Genomic DNA, 12,521 nt, shown 5'->3' on the forward strand with positions numbered 1-12,521 from the left:
CTGCCCACTAATGCACCTGCACTGTCAACCTGTGGAGCTGAAGGGACGCCAATCCCTCCTGCTTGACGCATGCCACTACCGTGGTATTGTCACTCATCAACACCATGGAGTGCTCCGTCACTCAATCCTGAAACTCTTGAAGAGCTAAGAGAGCTGTCATGAGTTCCAGGATATTGATGAGGGGTGTCTGTCATTCTGGCTCCACACACCTAAAACCAGCAACTCTTCCAGATGTGCGTCCCATCCCTCGGTCAATGCATCTGAGAACAGAAGCATCTCGGGAGAGGGAGGTGTAGTGACACTCCTCTTACAAAGTTCCTGTCATCCAGCCACCAGGCTAAGTCCTGTCTCATTTCCTCTAAGAGAGGAATGGGAGGGAACGTTCCTCTCTCTTCCTTTTCCAGCAAACTGCACCCACTGTTCTGACAGCCAGACACGACACTCAGAACAAGGACTTCTCTAAGGAAGAGAGAAGTTAAAACCAGTATCGGTCCATTCCGTACAGCCAAGAATATCTCAGAACCAACAAACCTGATTATCCAGTTCAAGACAGCATCTCTTCTCTTCAACACCCGGTTAGCCCACAGGTTAGCTGTCTGGTGGTTTAAGTAGGAAATGGCCATACCTCCAGACAGCATCAGTCTCTTGAATGTGTCTGCCTCTTCAGGGTTCACAACACTCGAAGTGGAAGTGGAAGAGGAAGAAATCTTGGCCACTGAAAGAGACCAGGGACCGATCCAAGAGACTACCAAGAAAGCTGCATGGCAGTTGATCCCATCACCACTGCCTCCTGCTGTGAGAGTGACTACCTCTGCATAGAGCCAGTCCAGCAATAGACCCAGGCTCAGGAGAACCAAGTCCTGGTCAACATGTTTAGTTGGCAAAGGCTTCTTCAATGGCACATAGTTTCTCTTCTGGCTGGCGAGAGGAGGAGGAAGCATCTTGTACTCGCAGCTAGACCAAGTGAATTCTCCTGCCCAAACACAAGAGAATTCACTTGGTCCAAGACCCCTTCCGCAAGACTAGACCAAGGCAGGCCACCAAAGTTTTGGATTCTTTGTGGGGTCCCCAATAGGCTTCAAGGGCTGAAGGAAGATCCACGGGAGTAACCAGGGTCTCTTCCTGTAGATAGCTATACTGATGAATCAGTCGAACGACCTCAACGTAGGTCCTCCGTAACCCAGGGGTGTTTGCATCCTGGGGAAAAGGATCCTCGAGCCCTTCCAGGTCACAGTCTTCCTGGGCTACTCTCTCTCAGGTGAGACACACTTGTCAGAACCCCCTGGCAACCTCTCCGCCACTTGAACATACGACTGGTCCGGTCAGAGAACTGTACCCGAAGCATAAGCTTTCAAGGACAGGCTGAGATGGGAAGGCAAGAGTTTCCAGTCTTGAACCCTAGACCTGTCCGACTCCCAGTTCCTGGTATACCCCACAAGAGGTAGAAGGGACAGGTGAGAGGTGCTTAGCACCCTTCACAGACCTGTCAGAAGCCAAAGCCCCAGCCTGTGAGGAAGGCCATGAGCGATAGTCAACCTACAGAGACGATGGCTGTACAGGTCGGGGAGAGTGATCCCATTCACGCAGCCGTGGACAGGGGCTGTCCTGAAGACATGCTACAGTCTTTGAGGCCCGGGCCTCTACAGGCAAAGAAGGCTGGCAAAGCAAATAGGTGGTCCCCTATTTGCTTTGACAGGTGAGCGGACCGGTGGGTCGGCATCACCTTTCCAAGACCCTGGCACTGTTCCCGTGTGGAAATGTGCAGGAAGTGAGGCAGCGACCTGCATGCTGAGCACTCATTTTCTCTTGTTGGGCCAGGCCTGGGTCACAGACCGGGGACCCCTATTAGTGTTATAGGGGTCCATGGGACCCCGTGCAGTGGAAGAAGAACCCTTACCAGCCCAGGGAAGTGACTTCCCGGAAACAGTGCCAGTCACATTGGAGTCTGTAGGACTCTGTGCACCTGTAGCTCGTAACATGAGGGTCCGTGGAGCCCCGTGCTACAGTTGCTTCCGAAATACAGGGGTCCATAGAACCTATGCAGCTGTAGAGGTTCTTTACCAGCCCGTGAAGGTAACTTTACGGGAATGGTATAGGTGACATGAGGGTCCGTGGAACCCCATGTACCTGATGCTCCCATGGCATGGGGGTCCGTAGAACCCGGTGCAATGGTTTCTGTGCCCAAAGACAAAATGGGAGAGCAAACGAGAGATCCCTTAGCCTCTTCCAAAGAAGAAGGCTAACCGTTAGAGGCCCTACAGGCCTTCTTACGGCTCGGAGAAGCAACTTCTTCCTCCACTTCAGAGCTTTCGACGAAGATGATGCATGACGACTCCTTTTCTTCAACTTCCTCTTACAGTCCCAGCAGGTCTTCTAAAACAAGGCTTGGAGGATATCTCCCCAAGGGGAGGATGTTGGAGGGAGCACTGCAGAGCACACAGTAGGATGCATGATCATAGGAACCACCGCCACAGGGGTGGTCCTAGATCCTGTCGACAACATAACTGTTGCCATAGTAACGGTTATAAAGCAGCAGTCACAGGAAGGGCATTAGAGGCCCTCAAGTGAGAAATCAAGCCCTGCTTAGAAGGCTCCCCTGGGAGGCCTAGGGAGGGCCATAGATCCCTAAGCCCCTCAGGCTCCACCAAACCTGGAAGTTGGGTCTGAGGGAGCACTCTCTTTGTCAAGGGGAATCACCCCCCCCCCTCCCCAACCGCCCTTGCCAAAGAATGGAGACTGTCCTGGGTCGCCACTCCCCTAAGCCGGGCTCTCCTGACGAAGCAGGAGGGCGAAGGGGAGGCTGCTCCCTCCAGAAGCGGCAATAATGAGTGGCAGCTTGGCTGGGGGTAGAAAGGGGCTAGAGGGAAACATGGGTGTCACCGGAGGCGTGTTGCCCCCTGACGACGTCAGGGAAACCTTCCTCTCTCTTCCTTTTCCAGCAAACTGCACCCATTGTTCTGACAGCCAGAAACGACACTCAGAACAAGGACTTTTATTATTATTATTATTATTATTATTATTATTATTATTATTATTATTATTATTATTATTATTATTATTAAAACAGTTTAACCAGACCACTGAGCTGACTGTCAGCTCTCATATGGCTGGCCCGAAGGATTTGGATGAAGTGACAGGTCTGGGCTAGAAGCCTAGCACTGGGACCAAATAGGTCATCTGATATGGTGATGAATGAATGAGAATGAAATTACACTGCACAGAGGCACACGGTCTCATACTGGAACACACTCACACAATAAATACACAAACACTCACGTTTCCATATATACTCACTAAAAAGGTATATTAAAATCTAAAATAAATTTATTAAAATTTTAAAATTTAGTTGTTTTAAAATTCATTAGACCCCTAAGGGTTTTCGTATTTCTATTATTTGTTTTTTTTTATATTTTATCAATTAAATCACAGCTCCTCATAAACAGTCAAAACTGGTATTACTGAAAATGTAATAGGTTCTGACAAAATTTCCTTCATTGATATATTTCCAAAATTTAATAACTGCTGCAGGTTATATTTTGGACATTCACACAATACATGTTTCACATTTATCAACACTTTGCAATCTGGACATTTGGGAGGAGGGCCACATGTCCCTGTGTCAAACAAGTATGGCCTATTTGAAGACAAACTCCATTTTCCAACACTGGATTTTATCTGTTTTAATTTATTATTCTCAGGTTCTTCATTCCATACATTTTGCCATTTACTTACAATGATTGTTTTTATATATCATATATAGTCACTAATAGGGAAGTCTACATTTGTTCTTGTTGTGTGGACTGCTTTTTTAGCTGCCTTATCAGCCTCTTCATTTCCTTTAATCCATACATGGGCAAGGCTCCATCATATTTCAATATTTTTCCTTTATCATACAATTATGGAGTGAAAACTTAATTTGTTGTACAATATTATTTTTTTATCATAACTTTAAGTGGCTTCTATAGTGCTTCTGGAGTCGCTATAAATCACAAAATTATTACACGAGGTTTCTCTAATTATTTTTATGGCTGATGCTATTGCACATAACTCAGCTGTAAATACAGAGGCATTATCTGATAGAGAGAAGTGATACGTTTTGTCTGGGGATACTGCAGCATACCCCACTCCATATTGTGACTTAGATCCGTTGGTGTATAATGCATAATGTGGACCTTTTTGGATTATGTTCTACTGTATGTTGTCTATGGTGTTCTAGGGTATATGAATAACTTTTCGATAAATATTTTAAGTGTGTACAAATTCTCATTTTATTCGTTGTCAAAGGAGGAGGTAATTTCAATATTAAAGGTAATTGTATATTTATATTTACCGACTCAAACAATCTTCTAGCTCTAATTGGGAAAGGAGGTGGATGATTGTTTATATACACATCTCTTAATCCAAATAATTTTTTTGGTTGGAGATTCATGTGTCTGAATTCTCAGAGCACACTTCATTGTTACTAGCTCTCTATAGAGAGAGAAAGGTAGTTCACCACACTCAACTTGTCAAGAAGATGCTGGTGATGACTCAAAAGCTCCTGAACATATTCTAAGGCCTTCATTATGAACTGGGTCTAACGCTTTCAGCGCTGCGTTTGATGCCATGACATATATTTCGATTCCATAACCAATGATAGACAGCAATGTTGCTTTATACAGTGCAGTAAGGGTATGTCTATTCGGCTCCCCTAATTAGTGTTCCGTAGTTTTTTTATTAGGTTTAATGCTCTTTTACATTTTGATTTTATGTATGTTATGTGGGCTTTCCAGTTCAGATGAGTATCAAGTACTAATCCGAAAAGTTTTGCTGTTTGGCCAATTGGTATGGAATGATTTCTGATTTTTAAATCTATTTCTTGACCTTGACATTGCTGCTTGAGTCTTTTGTATAGAAAACTTGAAGCCTACAGATGAGGCTCATTCATCTATTTTATTATAGTTTTATTAATGATTCACGCTGCATGTTTTATGCGAGACACTGAATAATATATGGCAAAGCCATCCATATACAAGTTACTTTTAATTCTGATAGGCAGATTATTACTGATATCATTTATTGCTAAAGTAAACAGTGTGCCACTAAGGAAGTTTCCTCGTGGAACACCATTTTCAAGTGGAAATGTACTTGATAATACATCATCAATTCTCACTTGAAAAGTGTGATTTGTCAGAAAGTTTTGGATAAACCTAGGTAATTGTCCACTGATTGTTTTTATGTAACGTTTTTAATATTGCATCTCTTTTCCATGTCAAAAAAGATGGCTATAGTAATTTGTTTTCATTCAAATCCTCTTCGTATGTGGTCTTCCAAGTTAGACATTGTGACCCAAATTGAGTGGGAGTCAAAATTTTAATTTCTCGAATGTGCCATGTAAGTCGAGCATTTACTATTTTTTTATAGCAATTGCACAAACAACTTGTTAAAGAAATTGGTCTGTAACTGTTTACATTACTGGGATCTTTTCCAGGTTTGGGAATAGGAATAATTATAGTTTTACGCCAATCATTATGAAATTAATTTTGAAGCCATAAGTGGTTATCACCTCTAATAAGTATGTCTTTGCCAAAGATGCTAAATGGCAGATCATTTCAATAAGAATACTGTCACCTCCAGGGGCAGATTTATTGCTGTTCAGCAGAGGAAAGTCGAACTCGTCCATATTAAATTTTCTATTATAATATATATCTTCTATGGTTTCAAAATTTATTGTTATTAATTCAATACTATGTTTCTTTGTGCATAAATTTTTGTCACTACTTACTTTTGCTAAATTTTCTCCTATTACATTACTTATTTCTTTAGGATCAAGTATTCTTTTCCCATCTTTTATTATGGCATGTCTAGGTGGTTTAACATGGGTACCATTTATTTTCCTGAATTTTTCCCACATTTTTTGCATGGGAGTATTATTAAGAGAGATCTGATACATATTTCTTCCATGAAATGATTCTTCCTTGAATTACTTCTCTTTTAAATTTTGCAGATATTTCGTTACATAGAGGTTTTAATGTATCCATTTCTAATAATAATATAGTCATTTTTTGTAAAATTCCTTCTAATATCGGTAATGTTTTGTTTAATTTACTGAACTTTCTATTCAAATTATCTAATCGTCCTCCAATTTGGTGTTTTATTTTTATCAATTCTGTTAGTTTTTCAGAACAACATAGGACTTTATGTTTTGTTGGGTGAGATTTCGATTTTGGTATTGCCTTATCAGCAGAATTTTTAATGAAATCAATAAGAGATTTATTAGTTTTTTTTCTGTAAAGCATTATTTTCTTCTTGAGATTTATCTTCCTGAATTCTGTTACTTCTCTCTGTATGTATTTTTGTTTCATTATTAGAGGCATATGTAAGCTTCTTAGCAGGATCTTGAATTCCTCTCTTTCAATTCTAATTTAGCCTCTCTAACAGACATCCCTGTTCTTTCTTGTAGCATTTTCAATTCCATATTGTATATGTAATACATGCATTCTTTGGATCTTGCATGAAGATTCTTCCCACAGTTTATACATTTTGGTTCGCTGCAATTCCATTGTGTGGCATGTTCTTCAGGTCCACAAAATGCACAAACAGATTCGTTTCGACAGTATTTTTGGCATGCCCATATTTACTACAGTTTGGCACTGTAGTGGCTTTGGGACATAGGGCCTATTTCTTTGTTTTGACCTAAAACTTTTATTTTTTGCGGTAGAGCTTGACCCTCAAATTATTTTTTGTGATTTTTAACATTTTCTTATTTTTTCGTTTACTTTCGGTATATTATATACCTCACAATCTTGGACTCTGGGATAACTTTTTTTAAGAGAGTCCAAGAGAATATTCTTTTCGATTGGTTCGTCACTGTTCTCAGGTAGCACAATGGTACCCTGAATGCTATTCAGAAGTGTCATGTATTTTAATTATTACATTTATATCATCTATTGTTGTTGCAGACATATGGTCCTCAGACTGACTCTTTGTTGTGGGTTCTATAAGCCAAGTCTTTTCTCTTATCTCTCTAAACGACATTTCTGTCACTGAATGTCTGTTTAATAAGCAGTTTTCTAACTTTAGGGCTGAATTTTTCGTTCTGTTTCTAAGGTTAGAAACCCTGACCAACTTCCACTCCCAAAAAAGGGAGTCGAAGTGAGTCAAGGTTGGGTCAAGACAATATTTACTTCTTTTGGGTTTGTTTTGTACTGGAGCATAAGGTTCCAGTGTAATTACATTAGTGTTTTTTTCTGATTTTTCCAGAGAGAGGTTGTCAGAGGAGGTTCCAGCGGTTGTCAACTGTGCCAAGTCGCTACCATTACCATCAAAGGGTCCAGAGGTACTCAAACCCTTATAATGAGGGGAGAGGAAAAAAAAGGAAACCTGAAAACCTTCAAAAGATATCATCAGCCTTTCATGGAGTTTATTCTTCCAATGGCACAAGTGAGAATTTCTGACTCCCAAATGTCCGCCCCTACCCTACCCACAGGGGATGGCACAACATGATTAGAGTGGTCCAAGAGTAAACCAAACCCACTTGCTAGGACGGAGAGTATTACCAGAATACAATCGTCCCCACCCTAATCACATCATGGGCAAACAGGATAAAAAGCCGAGAGTCCTATCCCCAGAACCAGACCCCCCTTGGAATCCGTGGTCCAGCCCTAATGAATAGTTCTGCCTTTGGGATATCAATCTGATAACTCTCAGGTCTGAGCATTATCAGGCAACTGATGGTCTTACCACAGTTCCCACTATTTAGCTTTGGATATATTAACCCCAACTGTGATATCTTTTCCTACTTATCAGGTCCAATACATTTTACAAAAAGTGGAAAATTCCACAATATTAGTACAAATAAATATAAATTAATATATGAGACTCTTTGACTCAAACCCGAGAACAAATTCAAGAGCCCCCTCACCACGTCAAGGTGGTCCCACATCGAGGGGGAGAGCAAGGACTATCTTGGCTGCACATGTGCTTCCTACACAATGTGCAGAGAGTATGAGAGTCAATCTCAATAGAGGAGAGGAAGCAATTGTAGGGTCTGGTTGTGCCCAGGCAGCACCTCATGACACAAGGCTGCCTCTCCTCATGCTCAGATAAGTCGTGGGTTTGCATGATCAAAACACAACTATTATCAAGAAAACACAAGTACCTTATATACTCATGTAACACACAACCTTGCATATCATCCGACCCCTAAATTTTCACCCTTAAAAAATAATTTTATCATGTATCTCATGTATCATGCAAGTTCCGTTTTTGAGACACCAAATTACAACAGACCAACCTCGTTTTCTCCAACTCTATATCTATCCCATCTTCTAGTTGGATAAGCTAAAAAAGTAAAAGAGAATGATAAAAGTATCATTAGTAACGTTATATTCGCTGAGTAAACGCATACAGCCATACACAACAGAATGAGAAATAGCTGTTTTGCTATAAACAACCAAACTGGATAACAAACAGCTGTTTTGCCTGCACTTCAACCATCGTATGATAGTAAAAATTACCGTAGTTATGTTACAAATGACAGTGCTCAAGTAGAATAGGACTGATCTATTTTTACATTATACCCTTATTTGCTTTGGAGAAAAGATAGGCAAGGAAATATACTGCTAAATTTAACCTGCAAGTTGTAGCTGAAGCTGAGAAAACATGTTCAAGCTGCTAATGACCATAAATTATCATGCATCACCAACATAGATGAAACTCCAGTAAACTTCAATATGCCATCAAACTCAACCGTAAATAAATTTGGAGAGACAAGTATTTAAATCAATACTGGGCATGAAAGAACATATTTTACTGTTGTTTTCACGCTGTTAAAAGGTAAATATAATTAAAGCTCATATTATTATGAAATCAAGTGAAAATAGGAACAGAATCTGTTGAATTTCCCCAACAAAAATACCCCAATGCCACCTACTGACGAAAAATAATTAAATTTAGTTCAGAATGAGACATATTAAGGTCATATTTCGACTTAAAAACACTTCAGATAATGAAGAATAACCTTGTCCCATATAAATAGTGTATCTAGAGATTCATTTATGCTAACTAGAAGCAAGAAAATCACTCTGAATTGAGTTATTGCAAATAAACTTACCTTGTAATCACCCTCAGCTGATTCCCAAACCAAAACACTGATCGCTATGTTTGTATTTTATAACACAATAGTAATAGAACACATACAATATTAAAAGATCCGTGGAAAAGATGCATATTCATTATGCTTGTATTTTTTTATGACCCTAATATGTGAATATTACATATGCTAATTTTATATCTCCAGTATGATGCGACCCCCTTAAAATTAGCTTCAAATTAGGTCTTCAAAACTTGCATGATATGTGAGTATATACAGCATACACAAACATACACAAGTATTTCCCCTGTCGGGGAAGAGGAACTGACAACACACAATCTTAGAATTCCTTAAAGGCTAAAAACAATACCTTCCATTTTCAGACTTTGATGGGCAGGTATCTAATGTTCTGGTCCACATCCCTACACTAACTCCTCTATGTGTGTACCCCACCCCTTCTTGGATGCATCAGTAAACGTAAGCATCTCTCCAAGGAAAGTGTCTAGTGGCATCGTGAAGTTCCTTTCTCAACCCTCCCAAGATCAACACTCCAGACTCCATGCCAGGAGGAGGGGAAGAGCTGTCCTTTAGGGACCAGTTTCTCTATGAGTGACAGGCAACCAAGAACAATGTGCCACTACCATGTATTGTTTCTGACATGACAGGACCTAGTGCAAAACCTCAGAGTTTGCCAATGCAAGAATCTGAATGAGATTCCCGCTGCTTCCATATATACTGTATCAGCATACCCAGATACTTTGGAATGAGGATCAATCTCTGGTAATTTGTTGCAACAAAACTCAAGAAGGCGATCTCTGTCCTATGGCAAATGTAGCAATGAGCTCACCAAGACTACCCGACTATCAGGGTACATCAAAATAAAAAATATCCCATACAAATGGGTTCAAACTGACACTAGCATGAACACCTCCGTTAATTTGTGGGGGGTGGGTGTTGAAAGTCATGAAATGAAAGATCTCCCCCTGGAATAAAGAGGAGATACTTCCAATAAGACTGATGTATGTGTAATTGAGAATACCCACCATTCATGTCCACCAAAAGCATGAAGTCACTCTCTCTCAACTTTTATTGTGCCATTCTTCCGCATCACATTCACCTCCAACAGAGAGTGCGGTTATCCTGTGAGCTGGGACCTATGTGGAGAAATGGACCATTTCAAGAGCAAGGGGTGTCAGGGACTTAAAGAAGAGAAGTAGATACCCTTCCCGTAGGCCATCTACTGCCAGCCCTCTGTTATATGTTGCTGCCCTGTTGTTAATGGCTCAACAGGCATCCCCATACTAATGACAGTTGGTGGGGAGATGCTGCCCTGATATCCTCTTCCCTTCTTCCATTTATTGCCCTTCCTAAAAAGGTGGGTGGCTGAAAAACAATGATGAGACTCCCCACCCCCTCATATGGATAGAAGAAGACTGGGATTGTCAACGGAAGCATAAAAATCTGGGACTTCCTCTGCCCCAAGGAGGAAGGGCAGCTGTACTAGATGGTTCAAGCACAGTGCCTTAGATCTCGGCCTGGGAGCCTTGAAGGGCACAGCCAGGCAGAGAAAAATCCTGTTATCTAACTGTATGTTTTCTGCTGCAGCCTCTACCTCACTCCAAAACCAGTCCATTACTCAGTGACAACACCAACTTGGTGCCAATGTGCCTCTGGATTGAGAGTGCACTATATACCCTTCCAAACCAAGTTGGCTCACAGGTAACAGCCTGGTGGCCAGGCAGGTAAAAATCCTAACTCCAAACAGGATTAGTCCCTTGAAAGTAACATCTCCCTCCTAAGTATTCAACCCCATGGAAGATGTTACATTCAATATGGCAAAGGAGCAAGGGTACCACTAGAAAATTTCCATAAAGAGGCAGAACACATCCATTCCCAAAATCCTTGTTTTGAGAAAACTGAAATTAAAAATGCATTACACTGGCTCCAAAATCCTTGTTTTGAGAAAACTGATTTGAGTGCTCATAAGTTTTTGCTGCTTATATCTGCACCATAATGGCTACACTAGTCTCTGCTCTTTCCAAAGATACCAAATTTGCAAAAATCGCATTCTTAAAGTTGATACATTCTGCCTTTTTATGGCAGACAACTGCCTGGAGTGCTGCCACAGTAGCTGATTCCAAGTTGCCACCTCCAATTACAAGAAAGAGAACGAGCCTAGACCATATGCAGCATCAGTAATGTTCCACCTACTAGTCATGTGGAGGAAGTAACTTACTAGTCTGGTAAACCTTGAATTCCCATGCCCAGAAACCAGCAAACCCACTTGGTCCGATGCACCGATCAAGGGCCTACGCTGCCCAGATGGTAGAAAAAGCATCTGCAGATTGTACCAAGATGCTTTCCTCAAGACCATCCTGCTCACACATGAACTTGATGACCTCTTAGAAAAATCCCCTTGCACCTCAGTCTATCCCAGTCCTGAGGCACGTAACCCTTGGGTCCCTCCAGACGCTAAGCAACCCAGGATGCTCCACCTCTCAGGTGTATAACATGTCTGATCCAAAGACCAATCCAGGCACATGCTCCTTTGTGGAAAGGCTTGGAAGGCAGTGCAAAAACTCCCCAGTCCTAGTCCCCGTGCCTATCTGACCCTCACTTCTCAGAAACATCTGAAGAAGTAGAGGCAGTAGGTGAATGGTCCCTGGCACCCTTGTCCAGGTGAGCAAGGCCACAGGCGGCTGTCAACCCACAGTGACATGGTCCCGACAGGTCGTGGAGAGCAAACTTGCTAACGCAAACGTGGGTGAGGGGTGTTCACAATCATGCCCCAGCCTTTCTAGAAGATGGATCACCATTATCCAGAACTTCACATTATCCTACAAACCTGGACCAGGGACAAAGGCCCCAAAGATAGACAGACAGATAGACAGACAGATAGATAGATAGATAGATAGATAGATAGATATGTATATATATAATTAGATATATAGATATATACAGATATATATAATTATATAGATATATATATATATATATATATATATATATATATATATATATATATATATATATATATATATATACATATATTATATTATATTATATATATATATATATATATATATATATATATATATATATATATATATTATATATTATAAAGTGTTATAATATATATAACCATTTTATAAGTGTTTATATACTCTGTGAAAATTTTGATGTTTTGCTTGCAGATTCGTCATTCATTGTGAAGATGTGATTTTAAAACGTCTTTTCCTTACAGATAAATTGTATATCATGCAATCTTACAATGTCTTGGTATGTTTTTTCCATTTGTTTAATATTTGGAATTGTATTATGAACGATAAATTCTTAGTGTGTGTTGTGAACAGAGATATTTTGAGATTCTTATCAGGTCACCACATCCTGTTTACCCAAGTGTGTGAAGGTAGTCATGTAGGGAGAAAGGCAAAAAGGCCCCTCTTAT

Source organism: Macrobrachium rosenbergii, chromosome 41, assembly GCF_040412425.1.
Source record: "Macrobrachium rosenbergii isolate ZJJX-2024 chromosome 41, ASM4041242v1, whole genome shotgun sequence".
In the NCBI taxonomy this organism is placed as follows: domain Eukaryota; kingdom Metazoa; phylum Arthropoda; class Malacostraca; order Decapoda; family Palaemonidae; genus Macrobrachium; species Macrobrachium rosenbergii.